The sequence below is a fragment of the Macaca fascicularis genome, chromosome 11 (genome assembly GCF_037993035.2).
Source record: "Macaca fascicularis isolate 582-1 chromosome 11, T2T-MFA8v1.1".
Classification (NCBI taxonomy): Eukaryota; Metazoa; Chordata; class Mammalia; order Primates; family Cercopithecidae; genus Macaca; species Macaca fascicularis.
The window spans coordinates 72372665-72390993 of NC_088385.1; the positions used below are offsets into that span (position 1 = coordinate 72372665).

The 18329-nt window shown below is 36.7% G+C and overlaps 1 long non-coding RNA gene across 3 annotated transcripts in view; it reads right to left on the reverse strand.

The window, feature by feature from the left end:
- LOC135966261 (uncharacterized) overlaps positions 1 to 18329 on the reverse strand; it is a 169670-nt gene that overhangs the window by 96391 nt on the left and 54950 nt on the right. For 2 of the 3 annotated variants that reach the window (XR_012420444.1, XR_010579484.1), the window contains one exon: positions 3852 to 3909. This is a non-coding gene — a long non-coding RNA (uncharacterized lncRNA). Of the gene's footprint in view, positions 1 to 3851; positions 3930 to 18329 lie in introns of all 3 variants that reach the window. The other variant, XR_010579485.1, reaches the window with a different exon arrangement.

An 18329-nucleotide genomic window follows, 5' to 3' on the forward strand; every position in this document is an offset into this window, starting at 1 on the left:
TGGGGCCAGAATGGAAGAGATAGCATTTAAGCACAACTGGAACTGTTGTGACCCCGGATTCTGCAGTGCAGCTCACTTCACCATGTTGCCGTCGGCGGAGAAGTCTAGAAGAGTTGGTTCCTCTCTGCCCTTGAATTCCATCAGAGTCATGTGGCAAGTCATTTGGAAGTAGATTTTCTCCCTTACCACACAGCACATTCCAATAGTCATTTTTAACTGAATTACCCCAAATTCTTAGCAGGGTCTCCTGTTAACCACAAGCAGCTAGATAGCTATGTTTAGACAGCAATGGCTCCTTATCTTCTTCACGCTGAGGGAAATCAGCGGTCCTTTCCTAGTGGCGGCTTGAGGTTCAGCTCCTCTGGGATGGAATCAGACCTCCACCACAGCCCTCAACCACAGGGAGTGGGACTCCCCCATATGTCTTATTCACAGCAGTAATCACACTTTTAGTACATCTGTTGTTTTAAATTTTCAGCCCCATTAATTCTTCCCTTTTAAACAAAAAGATATGAGGAGTTGAGAATCTCCATATTCACTTTGAAGTCCCCTCACTTAAAGGGGAGATTTGGGGGAAGAAAATTGAGACATGAGGCAATCCTGAAAATATGAATAAAAGAATATAAATATTTCTCCAGCCTCTCTAGTCTTCATTAAAATACATAAGAGGAAGAAACTGGTTTGCCCTTCTATATTTAATTTGGACTCTAACCTCTTTGAAAATTCAGCAGTATGATTAATTTTAGCTTATCTTACAGAATGACTCTTCACCTATAAATAAGTCTATTCATCTTCAGAAGACCATAAATATGCCTCCTGGTTTAGAGCTATTTTTAAATATCTCTTACATATAATTGTAATGAGATCTGTTTCAAGGACAATAGCTTAGTATCAGTTACATTTCTATTATGTTCTGTTAGTTTCTTGGTTGGGAAACATGCAAAAATGAGCTTACTTGGATGAATATGAATATTCAATGTTAAACAGAGCAATAAAGACAAAAGAGAACCTGATATTTGATCTAACAAGACTAAAAAGAGCAAAATAAGAGGAGAAGAGAAGAGGAGGAGGAGGTGGAGACAGAGAAGGAGAGGTAAAGAAAAAATGGAAGAGTTGTAGGAAGGAAAGGATAAAAGCTTGGGAATTTCAAATTTCAGGTAAAGGTGTAGAAATTTTTATTTTTAATTTCTTTCTATGCTGTCCCACATAATATTGGAAAATAGGTGGAATATTGAGGAGAGAACAGGACAGGCATTAGAGGTTCTTTCCCTACCCCTTCATCAGCTAAGTGCCTGATTCTCCACTTTTCTATGTCTCAGAGTCCCCAGACTCAAATGAGGTTTGCACACCCACACAGGAACGTGTTCTCTCTATACTCACACACTAAACACGGCATGGCATTATTGGATGTCTTGAGGCCAACGATGTCAGAAGTTATTTTCAGTATAAAGTTATATACAAGTAATTAATAATACTTATAACAATCATATATGCTTCAAATTGGTGATAAAAGCAACCTGGTATATGAAAAATGACATACTTGGCTATTAAAAATTATATTGCTACAGAAAAAAGTTAAGTATCTGGTATTTCTAGGGCCACAATTCATTTCTTATATTAAAACTCAAATCTTTAAAATAAAAACTCACACATGGGGAATTACACTTGGGACTTTACACATGGGAAATGAATGATCAACTTTTCCTTCCTAGGTCATCTCCCATCGGAATAATAGACTTTCCACTCTATAGAAGACAAAGGACTTGCTTTTCTCCAGAAAAATATCTCCCCATTGATAAATAATGAGCAAATGCAGAACACTTAAGTAGTGTTCCCATCAGTAGTGTGAACCCTGTCAGCACTAACCAGCTGGTCTTTGTCTGTTCTGCAGTCAAAGAAAACGGGAACTCAGTGTGCATCCGAGTTCCCAAGGAGGGGAGGCTACGATTTGCCAGGTGTGAGCATGGGCAGAATGCCCAGTCCCAGGTCATTTTATAAAAAACTTTGCTCAGGCATGGCCAGCAAAGCTGTGGCAGTCCTGAGGAAGCAAGAAAAAGACCGTCATTGCTATTTCTGCAACATGCTTACACCCTCTGCAAAACATCCTTGTATTTTCTTGAATTGGCAAACAAGAGTTCAGAGAGCAAGTTAGAGTCATGAATGACAGTTGGAGTGGTAGGCAGTTTAATTGTTATGATTTCTATCATTCATCAAATCAACACAATTATTTCAGTAACCAAATATACATTCAGAGAAACCAAGATTATAGAAGGCAGGTGTGGTGAGTGAAGAATTAGCAGATACCAATTTGCTTCTATTTGCAGAATCCAGGAATCAGGATCATATTTACTAATATACCTTGCAGGCAAAGCTTTTAGGTATTTTCATGTAATTGTTATGCAGCAAATCTTGGGCAATTCATTTTACGTTTGTCTAACCCAGAAAGGTAAACTGGAATGATAGTGTTTTTCTGAATAATTTGATCCAATGAAATAATGACCTGGAGTCGCATGGTGATGTCAGGGTTCTTGCAGCTCACGCCTTAGAACCGAGTTACATGGGAGACCATGTTTGAACAATGTCCTTTAAGGAATTCAGTAACTAAACCCCACTGGACGGGAGCCAAAACAAGCCTGCTTAATGCCAAATTCCACTATAGTGGGTCATGTTATTGGATGGCTCAAATGAATCTGGGCCATGAAAAAGGACCTCGCTCCCTCTATAGTGAGTTTTTTGTCTGAACTATCCAGATAATTTCTTCATTTTTCAACTTTCATTTTTCTGCGTGGAGTAGAAAGTCAGCTCTACTTACTTAGTTTTGTCTTTTGTTATAATCAAATCATTACCTGTAATTCTCAGAAATCATCCCCATAAAAATAAGTAACTTTTGTATATTTCAAAAAGAACCACCTAGTTCCACATGGTTACTTATTCTTTTATACATTTATTCATTTGTTCATTGTGATTCATTCAGCAAATATTTACTGGACAAACACAATATACATTATCCTTATGTATCATGCCACTTATTTGGGAATCTCTAAATAGCAGAAAAATATTTCAAATATTAAGAAGCATCAGGAAAAAGTAAACAGTTTTTGAAAAAGTTCTCCTGAAATGCTATGTTTCTTTAAAAACAAAAAGTTTAACCTGCAAAACAAGTGTATTATTTGAAGTTTACACAGCACATTTTACCGGAAAATGTTCCAAGCATTAACATTTAATCTTACCAACATTAGTCCCAGAAAAAAACCAACCTTTTCTTTCTTTGAAAACTGGAGAAGCAGAGCTGCAGTTTGCAAATTTTCCTCTGTTGGATGAACTTTTAGATCTAGACCACTTGTCCCTTACTAAATTCAAGTCATTCTGGAGAGCTCTAAAATATCATGAAAGGAGGATACACAAAAAGTAGGGTATTCTTTCACCCCACCCCTCATTTCTATTTTCCCAATACCTTTCCCTAAACCTTATCAGCCCATTTGAAAAAGAAAGTGATTTATATTTGAAGATAACCCATGTGTTTTGGATCTCTTTTTCTGCTATGATATTAATCATTTCTTACTTGCATCTTGTAAGAAACAACAAAAAATAACAAATAGATATCCTCCTGCCAAATGAAAAAAAGTTCTATAACCTAAGGTTCAGGATGAGAGAAGTTATATTCTTAGGGTACTAAGGTTTAATAATAGATTTGTGATCATTTTGAGTTCTTTAAATACCGTCTGCAGTGACCTGACAGCAGGGGGTTGAAGGAAGAAGAGAGTGGACAGTCATAGTTACATGAAAACAAAGCTACAGGGCTCAGTTGTGGTTTGTCTGGTTGTGTTCCTGCTCTCATGAGTGACATTTACCCAACTCCAACTCTTCAGAAGGGGCCCAACAGAGGACAGACAATCATCCATGCGAAGGCTGTAGGAAGAGTCAAACACCTGGTGAGTAGATGAACCAGATGATCATAAATTATTTTTTAATTCCAAAGTTGTATGAATCCAAATTAAAATTTTTAGGTTTTGTTGTAGTTTTTAATCTTTTGTGTGTGTGACAGAGAATGTAAAACAGAATGCACATACAGAAAAGTACATAAACCAAGCTACTGTGAAATGACCATTTAGGTCAAGAATAGAACATAGTCATCTCTGAAGTCTTTCCACGACCCTTACCAATCTCATGCCCCATATCCTGACTTTTATGGCTGCATTAGTCCATTCTCACATTGTTATAAAGATACTACCTGAGATTGGGTAATTTATAAAGGAAAGAGGTTTAATGGACTCACAGTTCAATGGCACAGTCATGGCTGGGAAGGTCTCAGGAAACTTAAAATCATGGTGGAAGGGGAAGCAAGCATGTCATTCTTCACAAGGCAGCAGGAGAGAGAAGAATGGGCAAAGGAGGAACTTGCCAAACACATAAAACCATCAGATCCCCTGAGGACTCATTCACTATTACAAGAACACATGGGGGAAACCACCCCCATGATTCAATTACCTCCACCTGGTCTCTCCCTTGACATGTGGGGATTATGGGGATTAAAATTCAAGATGAGATTGTGGGTAGGGAACACAGCCAAACCATATCAATGTTAAACTTTTCTTTTTAGATCTATCACTATGCAATCAATATAGTTTAATTTGCATGTTTTAGAAAAAACCTTATATAAACAGAACCATATACTGTGTGTTTTGCTATTTTTGTTCTACCTTATGGTTCTAAGATTGACCCATGCTGTTAGACATAGTTGTCCTTCCTTCATTTTTGTGGCTAGACCCAGATAAGTTCTGATGAATAAAGGCTTAGGCAAGTCCTGAGCCCCCTCGGCTGTTACTTCATTGGTAATTCAGCAGGACTGGTTATTCTGTATGTAGGGTTCTGTTGCAGAGAACAGAATACTCTCTAGCTCATTTAGGCAGGTAGCAATTTACTACCTGCTTTTAAGTGATTTTAAGATTTTAAGATTTTAAGTGGCATAAAGAATTCTTGGAAGGAGAGACAACACAGCCTATAGAGTGACCTTTTGCTTACCTTCCTTTGCCCTGCCCAGCTACACACAGTACTGGACACCAAGGGAGCTGCTGCCACTCTAGGATCAGGGCTCCTCAGGCTCCAGCACCATATTGCCACTGCCTTGATCACAAAGCCACTGCAATCAGAGACCCTCTTGATTAAAAGTTACCAGGATTATGAAGCCACTAATGCTACATACTCCAGAACCATTCTATTCCTGACACAAACTGCACTAGCAAAAATGGATGTCCATTGCCTTTCTCTTGAATGCCCATGCAAGGTACCTATGCTAGCAATCAAATCTCTGCTGACATTGCCAAGAAGATCAAACACCCTTATAACACACCTGCCAGCAAAAATGGCAAAAGCAATATGAGGATATTTGGTTTGCAAAGTCTAAAAACATCTGGGACTTTAGATGAAGTGTGTGAGAAAAAGTAGTCTTCATTGTATATCACAGCAATGGCTTTCAAATTTGAGATCAGAACCCATCATTAGCAGATCATGAGAACATTAAAAGAAACAAAATAGAACAGAATAGAAAATATCAGAAGTCATCAACTCAGTAAGCACAAGTATTATTTTGTAGTACACATATGTGTACACTGGATTGCAATATCAGATGTTTTTCTTACAGTGGGTTGAGTTCTTTAAAAAGTTTAAAAGCCACTGCACTAAAAGGAGGGTAGAATAGGTATTGAGTGCCCATCAACCATATTCACCACAATTCCTCTTATTGAACATAGACTTCAACTGTTGAACATGTTCAACAATGAGACTCTTGGCAGATCTTGATGGCTAGTGTCTTCTAACAATCTACTTTGGAGCATCTTAGTGGTCTGGATCATCCTTACAGCCTGAGCAAATCAGAAACACAAGACACAGTGCTGGTGGCTTGGATCAAATCCTCTCCACAAATGTCTTAAATTCAGCTAAGATCACTTAAGCTCCAGAAAAGATAGGATTTGGAAGTCTGTGTGTTGCCAGTAACTGGTAGAGTACTCGGACTGAGGACACAGATGGTTGTGTCTACCTGCCTCCCTTTTGAAGTCATCCTCCACAAGTCCCTTTGTGAGCTTTTAAAAACACAAACCTGATTATTTCACTTTTGTTTTAAAGCATTTGAAATATTCTTTGGCTTACGGCAGTGATTCATAAACTTGAGATGCTTGTTAAAATACAGATTCCCAGATCCTCCTTAGGGATTCTAACTCAATAACTTCAGGATGAGTCCCAGGAATCTGTACTTTTAGTGAGAACCTCTAGTGAATAAAAACTGGACTACTAAGCATGATCAAAACAATTTGTTCCACACCAAACTGGCCCACCTACATTTTTCCATTCTGTTTCTCCCTCCCCACCACCAGTCTCTCTTCTCTTACCTTCTTGTTGCCCTCCCTCTTGCTCCCATGTCAAACATCCTTACCCTCCCCTCACTTCCACCCAAAGACAAAGAACTTACCTTAAAGAACCTAGCTCCAATATTACCTCTTTAGGAAACCTTTTATATGCTAATAAAGCTTTTTTTGATACTCCATATATTTTATAATGCATTATAATATTGTGGTAATCACATTAAATTGTAATTATTTGTTGACATGCCATTTTTCCTTACTAAAACTAGGACCGCATTAGGTACAATCAGTGTATCTTAAGGTTGTTGTTTTTTCTTTTTTTTTTTGTCCTGCTTTTTTCCCCAGGCTGGAGTGAAGAGTACCATCTTGGCTCACTACAACCTCCACCCCCCGAGTTCAAGTGATTCTCCTGCCTCAGACTCCTGAGTAGTTGGAATTATAGGTGCCTGCCACCATGCCTGGCTAATTTTTGTATTTTTAGTAGAGACAGGGTTTCACCATGTTGGCCAGGCTGGTCTCGAACTCCTGACCTCAGGTAATCTGCCAGCCTCGGCCTCCCAAAGTTCTGGGATTATAGGTGTGAGCTACCACACCCAGACATCTTATTTTTTTTATATTTCCAGTGCCCGGCACATGGCAGATGTATCAACAATTTTTATTTAATGAATGAATGAGTGAACGAATTATATATGGATGAATGGTTGGATTGATGGATGGTTAGATGGATATAACTGCTTCTCTAAAATATGGAATTAAAAAAATATTGGTTTACAATGGAGATTAGGACTGTTACAGCTGGAACAGCTGATCATAGTTGCTGAAGCCCTTGGAAAACTAAGTGCATATGGGTTAAAACCAGGTTCCATGAAATTCAATGTTAGCCATCAATAATGTTGAGTGTGGAAGGTGGAGGTTTGATTGGGAACTGAATATTGGCATAGTATCAAAGTATTTCCCTGCCAAATACTTATCAAGAGGAAAAACATCGAGTTTATGATGGAGAAACTTATTAGACGTCAATTTGATCCAGTGAACTGCTGTTCACTGGTGGAGGGAGAGCTTGACCTCATGTGTCTTTTGATGTGATAGCCCAAGTAAAGTACAGCATCAGAGCATTCCTGCAAAGTAATAATGGCCGGATTCTGGACATGAGGAATCATCAGATATACTTAGGTAGAGGAATATCTACAGAATGAAGAGATAGAAAGATTGAAGAACTGTTCCAGAATGAAGAAGATTTAAAAATCTATGACAATTAAATGCAATGCATGATCCTGGGTAAACTCCTGCACAAGAAAATAAAGAGATATTATTGGGACTGTTGGAAAAATTTGAGAGTGTTCTGTTAATTAGATAGTAGTGTTGTATCAATGTTGACTTCTTAATTTGGAGGGTTGTAAGGTGGTTATGTAGGAGAATGTATTTGTTTTGGAGAAATACACACTGGAGGAACGGGGAGTGATTAATCATCAGGTCTGCAATTACTGCTTAAGTGGTTTATAACAGAATAATGTAAATGTTGCGAGAGAGAGAGAAATGGAGGAAAGGGGTAAAATGTTAATAATTGGGAACTTTGGGTAAGGAGATATGGGAGTTTTTGTACATATCTTGCCAATTTTCTGTAAATTTCATTTAATAATAATTGATTGACTTCTACTTGTGACCAAGATGGAATAACAGGGATCAGATTTAGCTCTCTGACTCAAACAACTGCCAAGGTAGCTAGAGTGTGTAGGATGGAGTAGTTGGGATACAGAAGAGAATAATTCTGGAGATCCTTAGAGGATTCCCTTTGAGTATTCAGCAGAGTGCTGATTAAAGCACGTATGTGAGAAGATGATCCAAAGCTGGAGAAACTATTAGATAAAAAGTATTCTGCAGTCACAAAGGGCTGGGAATGGGGTCTGTTCTCAATAGCCAGACTGAAAAATCTCGTAATTTATGGAACGTTGGATAGAGTTGTTAGAAAGGTCCCGTCTCAGTACTAAGGAATAAGTTACCAAGACTAAGTGCTGCCGTGGTCCAGCCTAACAAATCTTAAAAAGACTCAAAAGAATCAAAATGTTTCCAGGGAACTTAACTATATCCCAGAACAAAGCTCACGAATATTTATAGCTACACAAAAATATCCAGGACCCAACAAGGTGAAATTCACAGTGTCTGGCATCCAATAAAAGAGTGCCAGACATTCTAAGAAGCAGAAAAAATGAGACCCATAATGAAGAGAATAATCAATCAATTGAAACCTACCCAGAACTGACACAGACGTTAGCATTATTAGACACAGACATTTGAAAAGTTAATTTAACAGTATTCCAAAAGCTAAAAAAAGATATAGAATATGTTATAAAAATACAAAACAAATCAAACAATGAGAGCTAAAAACTATAATGTCTGAGATGAAAAATTCACTAGATGGCATTTATAGCAGTTAAAATGTTACAGAAGAAAAGATTAGTAAACTTGAAAACATCAGCAGAAGCTACTCAAGACAAAACACAGAGAGGAAAAAAAAGTATTTTAAGATAATTATAAGAGCTTCAGTAGTTGTGAGACAAATTTCATCAGGCTAATATAATGTAATAAGAGACTCATTAATGTACATGTAACATACATTACACTACATCATACATTATATTACATCATTAATATACACGTAATAATATACATGTAAAACAGTAGGGAGGAAGGCAAAAAAATATTGACATTATATAGCTGGAAATTTCCAAATTTGATGAAATCTATAAACCCACAGATCCAACAACTCCAAAGAACTCTAATTACAAGAAATATAAAGAAAACCACACCAAGGAATATAATAATCAAATTTCTCCAAATCAGTGATAAATAGAAAATCTTAAAAGTAACCAGAGAAAGAACATGTGTTACATAAGAGGAACAAAGATATGAAAGCCAGAAAATTTCTCATCTGAAACTATGCAAGCGAAAGAGAGTGGATCAACATATTTAGAAGGAAAAATAACAACTATCATCTATAGTCAGTGAAATAAAAACTCTTTCAGTCATACAAAAGCTGAAATAATTGATCACCAATAGCACCTCAATACAAGAAATGTTAAAAGAAGTCCTTCAAGTAGAAGAAAAATGGTACCAGATGAAAATCTGAATCTACTTATAAAAACAAGGAGAACCATAAATGGGAACTATGGAAAACTATACTAGATTTGTGTTCTTAAATTTAAATTCTTAAAATATATTTGACTATTTAAACAAAATTATAGCAATGTGCTATGAAGTATATGACATAAAAAAGATACAAACTGTCAAAGTGCACAAAAGAAGAACTGGATAGCTTGATTAGCTTTATACTTATTAAAAATTGAACTTATATTTCCTTAATATAAAAAATTTCAGGCTTAGATGGCATCACTAATGAATTCTACCAAATATTTAGGGAACAAATAATACTAATCTTACACAAACTCTTACAGAAAATTGAAGAGAATGAAATCCTTCCCATCTTATTTTGTGAGGTTACTATTATCCTGATACCAAAACCAAACAAAAACATTATATGATTAGAAAATAACAGAACTGTATTCCTCATGAACATAGACACAGAAATTCAATATTTTAGAAAATTGAATCCAAGAGTATATGAAAAGGATAATACATCCTGACCAAGTGAGGTTTATTTTGGGAATGAAAGTTTGGCTTACTATTAAAAATCATTGAAAGTAGTATATCCTATTAACACATGAAAAAATAAAAACTATATCATTATCTGAATAGATGCTGCTGCGATGTGAATGTACCCCCCCAAAAGTTCATGTGTTGAAAAGTTAACACCCAAATTTATATATCAATGCTATTCAGAGGTGGAGTCTTTGTGAGGTAATTAGGATTAGATGAGGTCATGAGGGTGGGATGCCCATGGAATAATTAGTGGCTTTATAAGAAAGGGAAGAGAGATCTAAGCCAGTACTTTCTCACACCATGTGATCTTTTTGCCATATTATTATGGAGCAAGAAGGCTGTCACCAGATGCAGCCCCTTCATCTTGGAATTCTCACTCTTCAGAACTTTAAGAAATACATTTTTTTCTATGCAAAATATCTCGTCTGTGGTATTCTCTTACAGCAGCAGAAAAACAGACTAAGACAGATGCAGAAATAGCATTTGACAAAATCAAACACGTGTTCTTAATTAAAAAAAAAAAAAACTCTCAGCGAACCAGAAATAGAACTTCCACTCAATCTGATAAAGGGTATCTAAGAAAAACCTAGAGGAAACATAATACTTAACAGTGAAAAATACAAAGATTTTCTCCTAAATTAGGGAAGAAAAAGATGTACTACTATTCAACACTGTGCCTGAGGTTTAATTAGAGCAATAAGGCAAAAAACTGCACTTAAGTTAGGAAAGATAAAGCAAAATTGTTTCTATTTGCAGAGTACATGATTGTTTATGTAGGAAATTTGATGGAATCTACAATAACCCCTAGAACCAATAAGTGAATTTAGCAAGTTTGAAGAGTACAGGATCAATGCCAAAATCAATTGTATTTCTACATATTAGAACTTGGAAATGGAAATGTAAAAAATACTATTAAATACATTAAAAGTAATGGTAAAAGCCACAATTACTTTTGGACCAACCCAATATTGGAGACAGCATTAAAATATAAAATAATTAGGAATAAATCTGAAAAAAGATGGACAAGACTTGTACATGAAAATTATAAAATATTGCTGAGGAAAATGAACTATGACCTAAACGATGGAGAGATATACCCTGTTCATGGGCCTTAAGGTTTAATATTATTAAGATGCCAATTCTACCCAAATTTATCTGTAGCTTCAGTGCAATACTAAATAAAATCTTAGGCTTTGTTTTTGGTACTGATACTAAAATTCATATCAAAATGCAAAGAAATTAGAATAGCCAAATCATCTTGAATAAAGAAAAACGAGATCAGAGGACTTATACTATTTTATTATAAAGAGTTGTTATAAAGTGTTTATATAGACTTATTATGAAGGTAATCAGGACACTTTGGCATTAGTGTAAATATGGACAAATAAATCATTGGAACAGAATAGGCAGTGCAGAAACAGATCCACACATATGACAACCAATGGATATATGGGTACCACACATATGGACAAGTAATATTCAACAAAGGTACAAAGACAATTCAAGGGAGAAAGAATAATCTTTTAATAAATGATGCTGAAAAACTTTTGCAAAATAATAGAGAACTTGGATCAATACCTATAGTTGTATAAAGAAATTGACTCAAAATGGATCATAGACCTAAATGTAAACCTCATACTATAAAGATATAAGACATAAAGGTATTTTAGATACAACATAAAATGCATGATTCACAAAAGAAAAACATGAAATGATGAGCCATTAAAAATATCAACATTAAAACCTATGCTCTTTGAAAGACATTAATTAAGGCAGAAACCACCAAATGGGAGAAAATATTTGTAAAGCATTTATCTCATAATGGATTTATATTCCAGAATGTATTTTTTAAACTCTCAAAACTCAATCATAAAAACCAAACAACCCAATTAAAAATTCACTTTAAAAAAATGGGAGACATATTTGAGCAGATTCTTCCCCAAAGAAGATCCAGGTTAAGCATCCCTAACCTGAAAGTCTGAAATTTGAAATGCTCCTAAATTTGAAACTTTTTGAGTACAACTATTCCACACCTGACCTCATGTGATGCATGCATGAAATTATTTAAAATATTATATAAAATTACCTTTGGGCTATGTGTATAAAGTGTATATGAAACATAAATAAATTTCATGTTTAGACTTGTGTTCCATCCCCAAAGTATCTTATTATGTATATGCAAATATTCTAGAATTTTTAAAAAAATCTGAAATACAAAACACTTCTGATCCCAAGCATTTTGGATAAGGTATATTCAACCTGTATATGAATGGCGAGTAGACACATTTTGTTAAGAAAATGAACATTAAAACCACAGTGAGATGCCACTGTTGACCAGTTAGAAAAACTAAAATTTAAAAAGACTAACCACATCAAGTAATGAAGATATGGAGGAACTGGAACCCTCATATATTATTGTTATTACCAATTTGGAAAATAGTTTGGCAATGTCTTTAAAAGTTCAATATAAACCTCCTATATTATCCAAACATTGTACTCCTAGATATTTACTCAAGAGAAAAGAAAGCATACGTGCATACAAGGACCCATATATGAATGTTCATAGCTGCTTTATTTGAGACAATCAAATGTCCATAAATAAGCAAATGTACAAACATATTGTGCTATATCTATTGTATGAAATGATAGTAATTTAAAGGAATGAATTATTTTTACCCACAATGATTTTGAGATAAATCTCAAAATAATTATTCAGAGTGAAAGAAGCTAAACCAAAAAAGGTACTAAGTAAATACATCTATTGTAATAGAAAGTGGGTTAGTGATTGCCTGGGAGGAGTGGGTAGGAAGAATAGGAAGGAGGGATTACAAAAAGGCAGGGGGGAAATATTGATCATTCATCCTTCAATTGATGTTCACTATCATGGTTGTGGCAATGGTTTCATGGACTTACACATTTGTCAAATTGTACAAATTCTACCAGTTTACCATTCATATTTATATCTCAATAAAGCTGTTTTTAAAAAACAATAAAATAAATTATTAAAAAGTATTAAGGAGCCCTATATAGACAGATAATGCTTGTTGGTTGCTTGCAAATTGGATTGAGACAGATTAAAAATAGAAAAACCAAAGGTTTTTTTTTTTTCAGTTGTTACAAAAGGGGTTGAGTCATTGATTTGATTCTCAGCTTGGTCGCTGTTAGTGTATAGCAGGGTTACTGATTTGCGTACATTAATTTTGCATCTTGATACTTTGCTGAATTCATTTACCAGTTCTAGGAGCTTTTTGGATGAGTCTTTAGGGTTTTCTGGGTATATGATCATGTCATCACCAAACAGTGACAATTTGACTTCCTCTTTACCAATTTGAATGCCCTTTATTTCTTTCTCTTGTCTTATTGCTCTGGCTAGGACTTCCAGTAGTATGATGAACTGAAGTGGTGAAAGTGGTCATCCTTGTCTTGTTCCAGTTCTCAGGGGGAATACTTTTAACTTTTCTCCATCAGTATTAATGTTGGCTGTGAGTTTGTCATAGATGGCTTTTATTACTTTAAGGTAAACTTAAGCAAGGAGGTGAAAGACCTCTGCAAAGAAAACTACAAACACTGCTGAAAGAAATCATAGACAAAACAAACAAATGGAAACACATCTCATGCTCATGGATGGGTAGAATCAATATTGTGAAAATGACCATACTGCCAAAAGCAATCTACAAATTTAATGCAATTTCCATCAAAATACCACCATCATTCTTCACAGAACTAGATAAAACAATCCTAAAATTCATATGAAACTGAAAAGGAGCCCACATAGCCAAAGCAAGACTAAGCAGAAAGAACAAATCTGGAAGCATTACATTACCCAACTTCAAACTATACTATAAGGCCAGAATCACCAAAACAGCATGGCACCAATATAAAAACAGACATATACCATCCTGGCTAACATGATGAAACTCCGTCTCTATTAAAAATACAAAAAATTAGCCAGGTGCAGTGGTGGGAGCCTGTAGTCCCAGCTACTCGGGGAGCTGAGGCAGGAGAATGGCTGGAACCCGGGAGGCAGAGGTTGCAGTGAGCCGAGATTGCGCCACTGCACTCCAGCCTGGGCGACAGACAGAGCTAGACTCCGTCTCAAAAAAAAAAAAAAAAAAAACAGAAATATGGACCAATGGAGCAGAATAGAGAACCCAGAAATAAAGCCAAATACTTAAGTCAACTGATCTTTGACAAAGCAAAAAAGTAAATAAATAAATAAAGTGGGGAAAGGACACCCTGCTCAATATTAAGAGCTTACCCCCACAGATTCAAGCTGCAATCTCCTAAATCACCTTCGTCATGAAACAGGGAGGAACTTTTGCCTTCATTTGCTATTTTGTCTTATTTCTCAATTGCTTCAAAACTTAGCAAGGAATAGGGTTATTATATATTAAGCTTTCTCAAAGGCTCCAGTAAATCTGGACTTCCAAGAGCCAAGCAGAGCTAATAGGTTCTCCCATTGGCCTTTACCGTGTGGAAGAAGTGCATTAACTAGGCAGGAAGACATCCCAGAAAGGAGTTCCCAGCTGCAAATAAATATGGTTGTAGATTTTTAAAATCTATAATTTAAAAAATCTACAATCCTCTTGTGAACCTAAAATTCTGGCCTTTATTTTATGGTTTAACAGAAATTGAAGTCGAGGACTTGTTTTCATGTTTGGTCTATGCGAACGTTCATTGAAAATAAAGTTCTCTCCCAGCCTTCAGTTTACATCAAGTGTGGGGCTGATTGGCCATTATTAAAAAAATAACCACCAACAAAAACTTCTATTATTTGATCTGCTATCTTCAGGGAGCATCTTCCTTTTCAGTTTTACAAGCAAGTATTAAAGAGTTGGACCAAAAAAAAAAAAAATTATTCAACCGGGTATAGTGGCTCACACCTGAAATCCCAGCACTTTGGGAGACGGGGTGGGTGGATCGCTTGAGCCTAGGAGTTGGAGACTATCTTAGGCAACTTGGCAAAACCCTGCCTCTACAAAAAAAAAAAAAAAAAAAAAATTAGCCTGGTGTGGTGGCACACGCCTGTAGTCCCAGCTACTTAGGAGACTGAGGTGGGTGAATCGCTTGAGCCTGGGAGGTCGAGGCTGCAGAGCTGTGTTTGCACCACTGCACTCCAGCCTGGGCCGCAAAGTGAGACCCTGTCTCAAAAGAAAAACGTATATTCTATTGAAGATCTTCTGACCATATGCACCATTTGTTCCTGCTGTGTAGGCCTCTGAAGACTTCCTGGTTCATATCCTCTGAGTACTGGTTTAAATCTTTCCTGAATTCATTCAGCTTCCCCATGTCTTTCCATTAAATCCCTTCCTCTGCTTAGGTTAACCAGAATCTCTTTCTGCTCATTGCAACCAAAAATGTAACTGATTCCTTTTGCTTAAATAGATATGCAAATCTTTCCATTTACCTCAGGAGAAGAAAAGGTGTATTTCTAGATTTCTGGTGAGTGACTACAATGACTAAATCTAAATAGAATGACCATTGTTTCCTCTTGTGAACCTTAAATTTTTTGGAGACTAGGCGGGAGGATGTATTGTAGTTCTCGAAATCCAGGCTGTTTAAGTGGGAATCAATTTTTGGACATTCACTCCATGAAGTTTTTTGTATCTCAGGTGTTGACCAGGGTGCCTACCGCATTCTAGGCATAAAACCAAAGAACACATTCACCACATCCTTCCAGCAGCATTCACTGTTATGGTGGTGTTTTATCTTGAAGGCTAAGTTCTTTGATAGAAAAGACGTGAAGTGTTACTTTGCCTACTAAGACACCACGCATGGAGTTGGCATCCCTTATTGTCATCTACAGATGATCTTGCCTCACCTTGCATGCATGTTAAGTGAATTCAAGTTCTACTGTGTATACTGCTGACCATCTTGCAGTGGGCTGTATTTTTATGACCCACCTCTTGGTTCTACTTTCACATGAAAAAAGATAACTGAAATTCCCAAATGCCAGATAATTTGAAATTCTACAGTAGTTTTGGAGATTTCCTTAAAAGAAGTATAAACAACATATGCCTTCAAGATCCAAAGCATCTGCTAAAAGCCTTTACACTTTACATCCTTAATCTGTGAGCGGATTATAGAGTAATTCTCTGCCACTGGAGGATGGCTGGTACAGCTGGGTAGGCTAGAGATATTACAGTCTGCAATTCCTACCCTGGGGATTAGTAAGGGCTCTCTACGTGCATGTGGTTGAGAGCATTTTGTAAGAAGCTGTCTCTTTAATTTCCAATATGTGTCATAAGCTAGTTCCACTGTCTTTTATGAGACATTACAAATCCCAAATCCCATTCAATCAATGGGCACATTTTGCTTGAGACCATTCTGCAACTTGCCATCTGAGAAGTTCCTAAACTGTCAAGATGGCAGCAAGATTTCTACAATGCAATTCTAACTAGACTTTTCATTCCTTCCATGAGGTTATAGCTCTGAACAATGACTGCTTTCAGTTAGTCAGCATATGGCCAATAATCTCATGAGTTCATTAATATTCTAGTATTACGTAAAGCAGAATTCTTCTTTTTTTTTTTTTTTTTTTTGAGACAGAGTGTCTCTGTTGCCCAGGCTGGAGTGCAGTGGCACAATCTCGGCTCATTGCAACCTCTGCCTCCTGGGTTCAAGCAATTCTCCTGCCTCAGTCTCCTGAGTAGCTGGGATTACAAGCACCACCACACCCAGTTAAATTTTGTATTTTTAGTAAAGACAGGGTCTCAGCATGTTGGCCAGGCTGGTCTCAAACTCCTGACCTCAGGTGATCTGACTGCCTCAGCCTACCAAAGTGCTGGGATTACAGACATGAGCCACCATGCCCAACCTGAAACAGAATACTTCTTCTCATGGTGAATGTTTGAGTCCTCTAAATGATCAAAAGCAAACTATACATCTATCGAAGATACCCTAGTTTGCTTGCTTCAAGATAATTTGAAGGCCTCATCTGAGTATAGAAATCTCATAAAATGGGACAAATGATTTCAATCTAGTCTGTATACCTCCAAACTGTCATTAAAAAAAATACAGGTTCCAGTATTTTTAAAGTATTCATTGAAGTATACCAGTAGTTTTCGAGGATGGATTTGCATTGTCTGTCTTCTAGTTGTATTTGTTTGATTAAGAGACACTTTGGTCTCCAGAAAGATATTAAATGTGTGAGCATTATAGATAGAACTTGACTGCTTCAAAACTCCTCTAGCTCCCCTCGTCTACATTGCACCCTAAATTTACTGCATCCTGTGAGGTCAGCAAGGCAACCGGACCAAGTTTTCCCTCCTTTCCTCCAACTCCACTCTCATTAGCTACTATCCTCCCTGGAATACATAACACTAATAGTTCTTTATTGGCCTAGTCTATTTTAAGCCATCAACAAATGGACGCCACTCTTCTGAACCTCCTATTGCAGCAATTCCTCAGAATTGAAAAAAAAAAAAAAAGCCATCTGTTGTCTCAACTATCTGTGGAGCTAAAGTAAAGGCTTTAACTTAATGCTCTTCAGCAGAGCAATAGGAAAACATCCATCACCCAGTGACAGGTTAGGTCAACTGTCCCAACAGATCGATGTCTGCCATCGCACACATTAAGGAAACAGAGTTGATCACTCCAAGGATACAATAAAATCTCAGAACTTCAAGAAACTAAGAACTACTGCAAAGGGGACAGATTCCAGAATACAAAAGCTATTTCCTAATTGTGCATCTGGTGCATTCCAAATTCACATTAAACTTTCAGGCCTTGATGTTGCAGACTAGGTTATTGCTCTGAGGTACTAGATGCATTAGGCTTTTGACCTTTCAACTCCTGAGAATTAGCAAAACTTCTCTGATTGCTCACCCTGTGTGGGGGCAAGCTGGCTTTGAGAGCCTAAATTGAAGGCCTGGAAAAGTGGCGAGAGGCAGTTCCATGACAGAACTGACATATTCAGGATTTCTGTGCGGCAGCCTCAATTGAATCACTCTCTTCTCTCTGACACTCAAACTTTCTGTCAATCTTGTTCCAATTTGGCCAGAAGAAAGAAGTCTCTATCTTTCCCACCACTGAACCTATAAACCTGCCTTTAACCTCGCTCATTTTCTCCACCTAGTTATGAAAAGTAATCACTGTTAATATTTAGTAAACATCTATTACATGACAGGCAATGTCCTAAGTACTTTACATATATAAGCTCATTTGGTTCTCAAATAACTCTGTGTGGTAAGTAATTATATTATCACCATTTTATTGGATGAGGCCACTGAATACAGAGAGTTTAGGCAACTTGCTTAGTCACACAGCCAGGAGGTCTCAGAGCCAGGATTCAAACTCAGGTATTCTGAATAC